Here is a 12,533-nt window from a genome sequence, read left to right as displayed (position 1 = left end):
AATTTTTAATGAATACTAACAGGATAGCATCAAGTGTTTAGACATGGAAAAAGGATAGCAGCTGAGATCTAAAGTTATCAAATCTAGCAGGATTGTTGTCACTGATTTTTGGATGTCTAATGGATGTGTTAGACCATTGATAAGTCTGATTCTATGAGATCGAATCAGGGATTAGTTAGATTGTTTTAATTTAGGGACTTTGCCAAATAAGGATGAAACAGTTTTGTTCATCTAATAATATAAGTCAGAATTCAGCAAGGAATTGTTATCCGTGACAGGATAATCAGTATTCTCATTTTCAGAAGTTATCTCAAGTTATGAGATAGATGCCATTATATTTAGTACTAGATATTGTACTAATAGACTTTTGAGTCAATAAGAATATCTGTATTGATATTTCCAAGAAGAGAACCTGAGGGATTCAAGAAATCAAGAATTGTGGACAACGACGTTGTCACAGGTGTTATGACAAGTGTTAGTCATAAAGTATGAGAATCCTTTCGGTGTACAAAGATTTGCGTACAAGGTTCTTTCTGGTGGAAAGGAATGAAAAGGAGTGTGTATCTATATGTTTCTAGATGTTTGGTGTGTCAGCAGGTCAAGGTAGAGCACCGACGACCTGGAGGGTTGCTTCACAGTTTATCCATTCCTGAGTGGAAATGGGAGTTGATCATGATGGACTTCGTGACCCATTTACCGGTGAGCTCGAGGAATTGTGATGCTATCTGGGTTGTGGTGGACCGACTCACCAAGTCAGCACATTTCATTCCTTATAACCGGGACTATAGTTTTGATAGGATGGTACGATTGTACATACAGGATATTGTTTGATTTCACGGAGTGCCTGTGAGTATTGTCAGTGATCGAGACCCCGGGTTTACTTTCAGGTTCTGGGGGAGTCTTCAGAGCGCTATGGGTACTACTCTTAGCTTGAGTACAGCATATCACCCAGAGACTGACGGGCAGTCGGAGCGCACGATCCATACTCTTGAAGACATGTTGCGAGCATGTTCTATGGATTTTGGTTCAGCATGGCAAGATCAATTGCCATTGATTGAATTCGCGTACAACAACAGTTACCATCGCAGTATTGGGATGGCTCCATTTGAGGCGTTGTACGGGCAACGGTGTCGTACTCCACTGTTCTGGGAGGAAGTGGGGGAGCGACAGGTTGAGGGACCAGAATTAGTCCAACAGACTGCTGATATTGTTGGGCAGATCAAGAAGAGAATTAAGGTTGCGCAGGATCGACAGGCTAGTTATGCGAATGTTAAGCGCAGACCTTTGCAATTCGAAGTGGGAGAGAAAATGTTCCTGAAAGTCTCCCCATTTCGCAGGATTTTGAGATTTGGTCTCAAGGGTAAGCTATCTCCTAGGTACATTGGTCCATTCGAGATTCTGGAGAGTGTTGGAGATCTGGCTTACAGGTTGGCGTTACCGCCGTATTTATCAAGTATCCATGACGTGTTCCATGTATCACTATTATGACGGTATCTGGCAAATGAGTCTCATATCTTACAGCCGTCTGAGGTACAGTTGGACTTGGATTCGACATACGTGGAGAGACCTTTGCGTATCATAGGTCATAAGGATAAGGTGTTACGCAACAAGACCATTCCTCTTGTTCTAGTTCAGTGGCAGCGCCGAGGCACTGAGGAGGCCACTTGGGAACTTGAGAGTCGTATGCGTACCGATTATCCAGAGCTATTTTGAATTGTTGTATTTTCAAATTGTAACTTGTAAAATGAATCAGTTTGAATAAAAGATGTTTATTCAGTAATTTACTGCATTCAGTACTTAAGATTGTTTGAGGACGAAATATCTTAAGTAGGGGGAGAATGTAGTAGCCCGGTTCCATTTTACAAGATTAAGTGACTTTAAACATGTTAAGAGAATGAAATATAATTTTAAAAGTGTCAAAACATGTTTAAGGAGTCCTTATTTGGTAAAAATAAGTGGAAAATCAGATCCGGAACGTCCGAAAATGGTAGGGTAGGTCCTGGGGGTCCAAAAATGACTTTGGAAGGACCAAAACAGTTCGGAGCACCCGAACCACTTCGGGCCCTCCGAACCCAGTTCGGACCGTCCGAAATCCCGCCAGATTGAGGTGTCAAAAATGCACTCTACACGTGGAAATCATGCCCGGTTCGGATCCTCCGAACCCAGTTCGGATCCTTCGAACCCAGTTTGGATCGTCCGAACCCAAGCCTATAAATAGGGGTCCGAACCCCTCATTTTGAATGTCCAAAATCCTCTCCTTGGCCCATGTTAGTTCGTTTTATGAGCTTTTGGGTACTCTTATTTTAAGAGTTGGAGTAGGTAGTAGTTTTTATTTAGCGGACAGTGTCCGCAGTAGCAGCCAGGCGGCGGAGCTCTGGCGAGGCGTCCAGGGGTCGTAGCTAGGCTATGCCCAGGCTCTGGGACATGCGACATCAGCGGGCTGACGACGGACGAAGGTATGGCTTTGGTTCCCTATAGTAAATAGGGAGTAGACTATAGTTTAATTAAGGCTTTTAGAGCCTAGTAGGTGATGTTTGGCATGCTAGGTAATGCATGGGTATTTATATTGTAGTGCTGCATGATAGGCTTGGACCTAGAGGGGAAGCTTCTAGGATTTGCCTTAGTAAGGTACGGAAGTATTATTCGAGATATCCAGATTGAGTATGCATGTATTATTTGTTTGCATGGATTATGTGATTGCATGTTTTATATGCCTTTATATACAACATGTCATGACTGTATGTTGCATACATGAGCATATTGAGCCTTTACCTTAGTGGTATCCGGTAGTAGGGCGCTCACCCTACGAGTTTGTGTATGGTTGGATACGTAAGTCTTGTGTCAGGTCACCGTGATGGTTGGACACATGTACTAGTATCAGGTCACCATTATCCACTGGGTATATGAGCCACCTCCTGAAGCAACGGCGCAGCGTGCTATATACCTTGGGCCCAGTCTTTGAGCATGTTTCTTGACCTGAGTGTCTTGGTACCCAGTTCATTTGCATTCATGCGCATATAATAGTGTATACTCATACTCTCGTACTGAGCATGTTAGGCTCACTTCCGGTTATTTTTTCTGTTGGCTGGATGCCCTATTCCATGGGGCAGTTGCAGGTAGTTCTCCCGGGGACAGGGAGGTCAGGTGGCGACCAAGGCTGGATAGCAGGGTTGACCACTAGGTTTTGCCCACCTGGTATTTTTTTTTATTTATTTTAAGATTCCGCAGTCACTCTGATTAAGATTATTTTATTAATTTATTGCATGCTTAAGTTCTGATTAGTAGGTGATCACGGTGCGGGTCACTACATGTGCACTCATGACATTTCACAGATTCAAACTTCTTTGAGATATTCAGTGTTTTTCCTTCACTCTGAATTCGATTTTGACTCTTTGATGCGATGGCATTATGTTCTGGTCCACAGATTCTCAAGGGTTTTCCAACAGCAGGAGCATTCAAAACTTTGGGTTTCTGAACAGGTTTCTTTGATTCTCTTATTCTCTTCAAGTAAGTACCAAATTGTTTGGTAAGAAAGGCAATGGAATCATCTCCTAGATCAGACTCGTTTACTCCCTGTATCAAATCAACAAAATCATGGTATGAGTCGTTAGAAACTTGAAGTGCAATAGACTTACCTTTGTCCTTTTTTCCCACATTCATCTCCAACTCATATGTTCGCAGTGAACTCATCAATTAATCCAAACCCAGAATTGATGTGTCTTTTGATTAATCAATAGCACAAATCTTCATCTGAAATCTTTCAGGCAGTGATCTCAACACTTTGCACACAAGGCGTTCATTCGAAATAGCATCACCAAGATCAATTGCCTCATTCTCGATCTTCCTCAAGCGGCGTTCATAATTATCAATCGTCTCATTTTATTCCATTCTCAGATTTTCAAACTGAGTAGTGAGAATCCTTCTTTTGGCTCGACGCACACTATCGGATCCTTCACATTGCATTTGAAGTTTTTCCCAGACCTGTTTAGCACAAACACAGTTTGTGACGCCTAAAATCCAATTTACTAAATTACATTCATTAATTTAATAAATATTATGATTATTATCTTTACGTTTAATTGATTTAAATTCTTTATTTGAAAGTATGTGCGAATAAAATATTTTATTATTTGTTCAAATGATTTTATTTTACTAACTATTTAATTAATGTTTTTAATTGTTTAATTTTATCTGTCTAGATGATTTTATTGTGCAATTTAAATTGTGTCAATAATTTTAAAGGTTTAGGTTTTGCTTATTTAAATGATTTTGATTTTTAATTTTTCAGTATATTCTTTTAAATGATTTTAATTGTTTAGCTTATTCTCTTAAATGATTTTAATGGTTTAGTTTATTCTTTTAAATGATTTTAACTTTTTAGTTTAGTTGGTTAAATATTTTCGAGTGTCCAACTTATTTATTTTAAATAGTCTTAGTTTAGCGGTTAGTTAATTTAAATTATTTTAAATGTCTAGCGTATTTATTTAAATCCTTTTTAATTGTCCAAATCATTTTAAAAGTTTTTATTTCTGCTTGTGTATTTATTTAAATTGCTCCTAACCGTTAGTCTAGTTTGTTTAAATTATTTTAAATCGCTCTTCTTGTTATTCAAATATTTTACTCCTTGCCGTAACATCAAAATATTTTAAGTGTTGTATTTAATTTCTAAATTTTAGCCTAAATTCATTTAAAGTTTAGGTTGCTATTTTGAGAGTAGCACTTTTAATTATTGTAGCACTTTTGCACACTTGAACTTAAATTAAACCCTAGCCTCCTAAGCGCACACACAACACGCCTAAACTCACACACACTCACACACAAGAATCGCACGACACTCCCCTGTTCTCTCCCAAGCATTTCCATCGACTTCATTCTTCTTCCCCTTCTCTAGAAAATTGATCGGCCTTCTCCTTCCTCAAGCTTTCCCGACCGCCGTTGTCGACCACCACCCCCACCACGTCGGAACTCGCCCCTGGAAGCTTCCTCAGCTGCTGGCCGATGGTTTCTGTCCCTTCCATCTTCATTTCTTTGGGGTTTTTGGGAGTATTTCGAAATAGAGGAAAGGATATGGATTTATTGTTTCCCTATGTAGTTTATTATGTATTGTGTGATGGTTTTCAAGTTTTTCTTCTTTCGAAAATGGAGAGAAGGTGCCCTGTTCCATTTTTGTCAAAAATGCGTCCCTTACATGATTGATAAATTTTGATATTTCAATTGATTATTGAGGAAAGAATGAGTTATAGATTTGATATGGTGGTTTCACTTATGCCATGACATTTTCGAAATTTCAGATTAGTTGCTATGAGGTTTTCGATTTTTTTCCAGAAATTTTGCTTGACTTGCGTTCGAATGCCTTGTGTTTGGTTGTGTTGATTTGGATGGTGATTTAGTACTACCATGGATGATATGAAGTTCACATGGTAGCAACTAGGATGACTTGGAGATGGCTTGTGAGATGGGGTTGAAGTGCATTCGAAAATTATGGTTTCTGGGGCTCGATTTTGGTTGCTTGGTTGAGCTAGGTTTGAGCTGGATTATGGGAGTTTTAAGGGGGTTTTGGGTGAGTTCAAATGTTGGTTTGATGCTAGGATAGAGGCTGGAGTTTGTAGACAAACACCCATGTGTTTTGGTTGAGTTTGAAAATAAGGTATGTGCAGATTTTTGAAGCTAAGGGGCTGCTGCCCCGAAATTGATTTTTAAGAAGGGGTTAAACTCGGGTTTTGGCCAAGGGCTCGGGTCTGGGATTAGTCTAGGATGTTGGGAATATGTCGGTTCAAGCGGAAATCAATTTGGATAAGTTTTGGTCGAGTTTTAGATTTTTGATTGTTTAAGTGCAGAATTTTGAAGCTAAAGGGGCTAGCTGCCCGGAAGTTGATTTTTATAAAATGATCGCGTAGGAAATAAATTCCGAGGATGATTTATTGCTTAGTTCTAAGTGTCATGGAGTCGTGGTTTCAAGCAGAATCCTTTTTGATTAAGAATCGATCGTGTTACATATTTTACGGGCGAACCGCTCCACTTTGCCTTAAGCGCTACATTATGGTTTAGTTTTTTTTTTCATCCTTTGGTTTAGTCCCTAAATCACCATCCCGATCATCCATGTGTGAGTCATATGCATGATTATTGATTAACATTTACATGTTCGTCATATTTACATATGCATGCTAAGTCCCATATTCAAGAAGGAAAGAAAATATTTTGAATGAAGTGAGATGATTGTGACTATCATTATGGGTTTCCTTACCTTAGCATGTGTTCGTGTGAGGCTGAGAGACGTTTTGGCCTCCCTTATCAAATCATTATGGGTTTCCTTACCTTAGCATGTGTTTGTGTGGGGCCGAAGCTATTCTGGTCTCCCTTACCAATATAGGGCAAGTACGGGTTGGGTTTCATCTCGACCTCCTTGCGGCATTGTTCACTATAGCCATGATCATGATCGAAATCACAGAGTCACAATCAAGGATCTAAGTTCACAGTTACAGTTACAGATTCAGATTTAGTTATGCAGTTTCATTGATTATACATGACTTAGCCATGCATATGTTATATTCATGTTCTCTCATTCATTTTGAAGTTTATTTACTTGTTTAAAGTAAGGGCACAATACAAAGGTATTTTTAGTATCAGTTATTTTTAATCTGTGTGTGCTTGTATTTACGTAGTACTCGTTATCCCCCCCCCCCCCCCCCAATTTTCTTGATGAGTCTTTTAGACTCACTACACTTATTGTTTTCAGGTGAGGTGTATTTCATTGAGATCGAGAGGCAAGACTATCAAGTGGACTGCGATGCGGGCACGACACATCTCTCCGACCTATGCTCGTCTTCCGCATAGTTACTAGAATTTATATGTTATGGAGCATTTATTTTGCTTAGTTGTCAAATGCATATGTAAATATTAGATTTCTAATCTTGTGGATATTTGATATGTCGAACCTCTCTCTTGGGCCTCGTTCTTGTCTCGGCCTAGTTCTTGTGTCTTCAGTCGTCTATTTCTTTTATTATTATTTTTGGTTGCTGTCTGAGACAGTTTGTTTGTAATATAAATAGAGAGGTCATGCCGAAATTTTAATAAAAATTTTAATATATTGAAAATCCGTATTTTATTTAGTTTAATTTAAAAGTTGAGTCAGGGTCGTTTCAGTTGGTATCAGAGCATGGTTCTGGTTTGGGTTGTGCCTACTGCCGGTTGCAAGAAACTCGAGAAGTCTCGCCTCAAAGTCTGTAAGTTTTTAAATAATTTATATGTTAGTCATGCTTGAATCGATAATTTAAATGTTTTGATGTCACCTTTTCTTAAAGTATTTTCAAAACTAGCTATTTAATTTATTTAAGTGTGTAGCTCGGTGTTTATTTTTGTTTTTAAAACTTCTTTTAGTAGTTTAAAGTGTACTATTTGACTGTTTATTTATATAGCATGCGATTCCAAGTTAAATGGAGTTGGTGTACTAATATTCCTTCCAGTTTTGGATAGTACGTGGATGTTGTTTGAGTTATTAGGTAGTGTTAATAATTTTATGAGATTGTAGAAGCTTGATGGAAAATATTAAACTTGTGCATTAGGAGATATTAGTCGTTGTGTCCGTGTTGTCATTTATTCTCTTGTGGATGGAATTTAGTCGGATAAAACTAAGCGTATAGGTGCTTGGGAATTTCTAGACATGTGTTCAGTTAGTTAAGATTATGAATCAAACTTGTGTGAAGACTTGAGATACGAACTTGGTTTTATATTATTATGGATAGTTGAATTTTCTTTGTTTATTTGGACAAGTATGATTTTTGGGAAATAGTGAGTCGATTACTATGAGCCTTTCAATTTGTGAACTATTACTCTGATCATTAATTTCCTTATCCTTCAATTGTGCTTGCATCCATTGCAACATATACTTTTGAATATCTGAAATTTCTTTTCACTTCCTTTGAGCATTTATGGATTCGTATGACATTGATCAGCGTTGAATTCTGCCACTTTGGCATTGGTTGAACTTCTTAGTAAAATCTTGTTAATGTTTCACACTTTTCGAAATTTTTCCTTCGGTTCTAGAGCCACATGTTGATGTGAGTAAGATCCACTTTTTTCTTTTTAGTAATCTACTCATGTTGTGTGACTGACATCTGATTTTAATTTGAGACCGTTGTTTTCCCCGATTATTGAATTGTGTGGACTTCTCTCGATTAAAGTCACACCGATTGCTCTTAGTTATGCTTTGCTTGTTTGAGCATGATTTAATTACGCACGGATGAATGATTACGAGATTTGGATTTTGTTGGCTCATGTTCATTATTCATGGAGCCTCCATTATTATTAATTCACCCCTAGAATTGAATTATGAGTGAGTTGTTTTCACTTATCTAGATTTTTAGTTTCAGCTCATTTGTTTGTAATACTTGCATTATTTCATTTCACATTAAGCAACATTATTTGTATGTCTGTTTCCCTTCATGATCCATCAAGACAGGGACTTGGGTGGATTATAGTTTCAACTATCATTTCGATCTCTTGTGTAGAAATTTGGCTCGTAACCGCATAGAAATCGTTTAGACTGTTGGAATTTAGTATTAGTAATAGATAAAATCCTATGTTATTGTTGTAATCCGAGGAATGTCGACTACTATTTATATCTAGTTCTAGCGAGAAGATTGCTAGTTAGTGAATTAGATGAATGGGTTGTTCCATTTTAAATAGGATCGTTAAGAGCAAACATATGATTTTGGTAAGCTAATTGGGTGAACAAATGCGAGATAGGAAATAGAGTTGTCTCTAAAGACTTTTGGGTACTTTACATTTGTATTCTAAGATTTTGTGAATATAACTGGTAAGAGTAATGCACCAACTATAGGTACAGAAGGATGAATAGAATATTTATGAAGTTTTCTAGATAAACTAAAGATTTATCTATCGGCGAAATGCTAAGGTACTGGAAGATCAATGAGTAAGAATTTACGATCGAATTACAAACTCTTCAAGGTGTCTAATTGGGTATTAAGTTCTTGAAATATGAATTCAGGTTGTACATATAATAATTTGGGAATTTTTGGATTTTTCAGACTTGCTGTTAAGTTGAACTAGGGATTTGAGATAAGTCTTCAGACGATATGTAAAAATTGTTTGGTACTTAGAGACCATTTAATCCAATAAGTGGATAATAGCTCGTGGTATATTTTGACTTGAAGTGTAATTATGGATTTCTAAGTCGTTGCGTCTGAAATAGAAAATGTGGATAAATGTAGCGACCCAACCCGGATCCATTACCTAATCAGAGTTTAGAGTAAAAGCGCATGCAATTAACTTAAAGCGTAAAGAAGCGGATAATTTAAAGTACAACAAATCCAATCGGCAGAATACAACCGACGATAACGATATTGTATAAATATTGTTATACAACCAAATCGAAGGTTCAGGGTAAACAAATCCCTACCCTCTACACCTCACACTCTCCCAAGCTCAATCCTGCTGAGAGCCTCCTGGACCGTCCAGCCTCAAACCTGCTCCGCCACAAGGTATAACACAAATACCAAAACACAAGGGCGTGAGCGACAACACTCAATACGAAAGCAATGATATAAGTACAAATATGCGCACGTAGATGATTTAAAACCCAAGTGAAAACACTTGCTCATGGCGCCGAGAATATACAGTACCGGCTAGAGAGCTACTCCGCGGGGTACTCGTATATTCCATACCAGGGCTGAGCCAACCCCATCCTGACCCGAATCCAAAACAGGATACAAGCCCCATATGGAAACTGTCATACCTGACTCGAGTCCAACATGAGAACACTGTTCCCTATGGAAACTGTCAATGACTCACATCTCTCCGGATGCAGTCACACGTAAAATCATGCATGTGCTAAGGCGGTAAAACATGGTAAAACATGATAAACATAGCACATACTCATGCAGCATACATGCAATTATATCATGCCGGCTATCTCGGTCAGTACTTACGTACCTCTAACACTGCTGGTCAACCTAGCTCCACTAGTCTAGACTCCAAGCCTACAAGTCCAGTCTACTCCTACTACAATGCAAATACCCATGCATCAACCACAAAGCTCTAAAAGCCTTAACTAAGCTATTGCATACTCCTAAATATTTTTAGGATGCCAAAGCTATACCTGCGTCCGTCGTTAGCTCTTTGCTGTCGATAGCCTCAAAACTAGGCCACAGCTCCGCACGACGCCTGGATCACTAAGACACTTTTGGATTTCCCGTAGGATGCCTAGATCTCCCTAGATCTGAGTTAGAAGGCTTAGGAATCGAGAGAAAAGAGAGGGAAATGGTGCGAGAAATGAGCTTCTCGGACCCTATATTTATAGACAGCGTTCGGAACCTTCGAACCCTGTCCGGACCCTCCGAACACTATCAGAACCTCCGATCTCCTCTTCGGAGCTTCCGATCGCCCACCATGACGTCACCTTGCTGATGTAAGTGATGACGTGTGCCCAGTTCCCGATCGGAACTTCCGATCCTGCCGACGGAGCCTCCGATCTTGGTTCGGAGCTTCCGATCCACTTCGGATCCTCCGAACTCCTCTTCGGACCGTCCGATCCTCCCGGACCAACTCCACTATTCCGAGTGTTCTGAATCCATTTCTGAAGTCCGTTAGTCCAACAAGAACTTCCTTAATCATGTATTAACGATCTAAATCACGATCAGGTGATTAATTACTCATTAATCACTAATCACGAGTGCGGGTCACTACATTCTCCCCCACTTAAGAAATTTCATCCTCGAAATTTAAGTCTTAGAGGAAAATATGAACAACGATCAAATGTTCTTTATTACAACTGAACAAATTCAATTTGGTACAAAGATACACAAAAGCTCAAAACAACTCGGGGTGCTCGGCTCGCATCCGGCTCTCCAACTCCCAAGTAGCTTCCTCTGTACCTCTGCGCTGCCACTGTACCATCACCAATGGTATACGCTTGTTACGAAGCACTTTGTCCTTCCTGTCAAGAATCCGTAAGGGCCTCTCCACATAAGACAGATCCTGATCTAACTGTACCTCGGTCGGATGCAAAATATGCGACTCATCCGCCACGTACTGTCTCAACAAGGACACGTGAAATACATCGTGAATGCTAGAAAGATCATGTGGCAAAGCCAGACGGTAAGCCACATCTTCAACTTTCTCGAGAATCTCGAAAGGGCCAATAAATATCGGTGTAAGCTTACCCTTGCGACCAAACCTCATCACCTTCCGAAAAGGTGACACACGCAAGAATACATGCTCTCCTACCTCGAAATGCAACGGCCTCCGGTGAGTGTTCGCGTAACTAGCCTGTCGATCTTGGGCCGCCTTAATCCTGCGTCGGATCAACTCTACTGCATCAGTCATCTGCTGAATCATCTGAGGACCCTCAACCTGACGCTCGCCAACCTCGTCCCAAAACAGAGGGGTACGACAACGTCGTCCATAAAGAGCCTCAAATGGTGCCATGCCAATGCTACGATGGTAACTATTGTTGTTCGGACTAATCTCCTTGAATCTGCGCATACTCACTCGTCTGCGCTCCTCAGGCTGTCCTCGACGAAGTCTACGATCATTCGGATCACCCCAACGATCGCCGCCTCCGCTATCGTGGCTCTCATCGTAGTCTGCCATCTATTACATCAGAACAGATAATTACTAATCCTCTTTACGAAATTCCCAGTGCAATGCGCTCTGATACCATAAATGTAGCGACCCAACCCGGATCCACTACCTAATCAGATTTTAGAGTAAAAGCGCATGCAATTAACTTAAAGCGTAAAGAAGCGGATAATTTAAAGTAAAACAAATCCAATCGGCAGAATACAACCGACGATAACGATAGTGTATAAATATTGTTATACAACCAAATCGAAGGTTCAGGGTAAACAAATCCCTACCCTCTACACCTCACACTCTCCCAAGCTCAATCCTGCTGAGAGCCTCCTGGACCGTCCAGCCTCAAACCTGCCCCGCCACAAGGTATAACACAAATACCAAAACACAGGGGCGTGAGCGACAACGCTCAATACGAAAGCAATGATATAAGTACAAATATGCGCACGTAGATGATTTAAAACCCAAGTGAAAACACTTGCTCATGGCACCGAGAAAATACAGTACCGGCTAGAGAGCTACTCTGCGGGGTACTCGTATATTCCATACCAGGGCTGAGCCAACCCCATCCTGACCCGAATCCAAAACAGGATACAAGCCCCATATGGAAACTGTCATACCTGACTCGAGTCCAACATGAGAACACTGTTCCCTATGGAAACTGTCAATGACTCACATCTCTCCGGATGCAGTCATACGTAAAATCATGCATGTGCTAAGGCGGTAAAACATGATAAACATAGCACATACTCATGTAGCATACATGCAATTATATCATGCCGGCTATCTTGATCAGTACTTACGTACCTCTAACACTGCTGGTCAACCTAGCTCCACTGGTCTAGACTCCAAGCCTACAAGTCCAGTCTACTCCTACTACAATGCAAATACCCATGCATCAACCACAAAGCTCTAAAAGCCTTAACTAAGCTATTGCATAC

Source organism: Henckelia pumila, chromosome 1 (genome assembly GCF_033568475.1).
Source record: "Henckelia pumila isolate YLH828 chromosome 1, ASM3356847v2, whole genome shotgun sequence".
Classification (NCBI taxonomy): domain Eukaryota; kingdom Viridiplantae; phylum Streptophyta; class Magnoliopsida; order Lamiales; family Gesneriaceae; genus Henckelia; species Henckelia pumila.
This window is presented reverse-complemented; position numbering follows the sequence as displayed.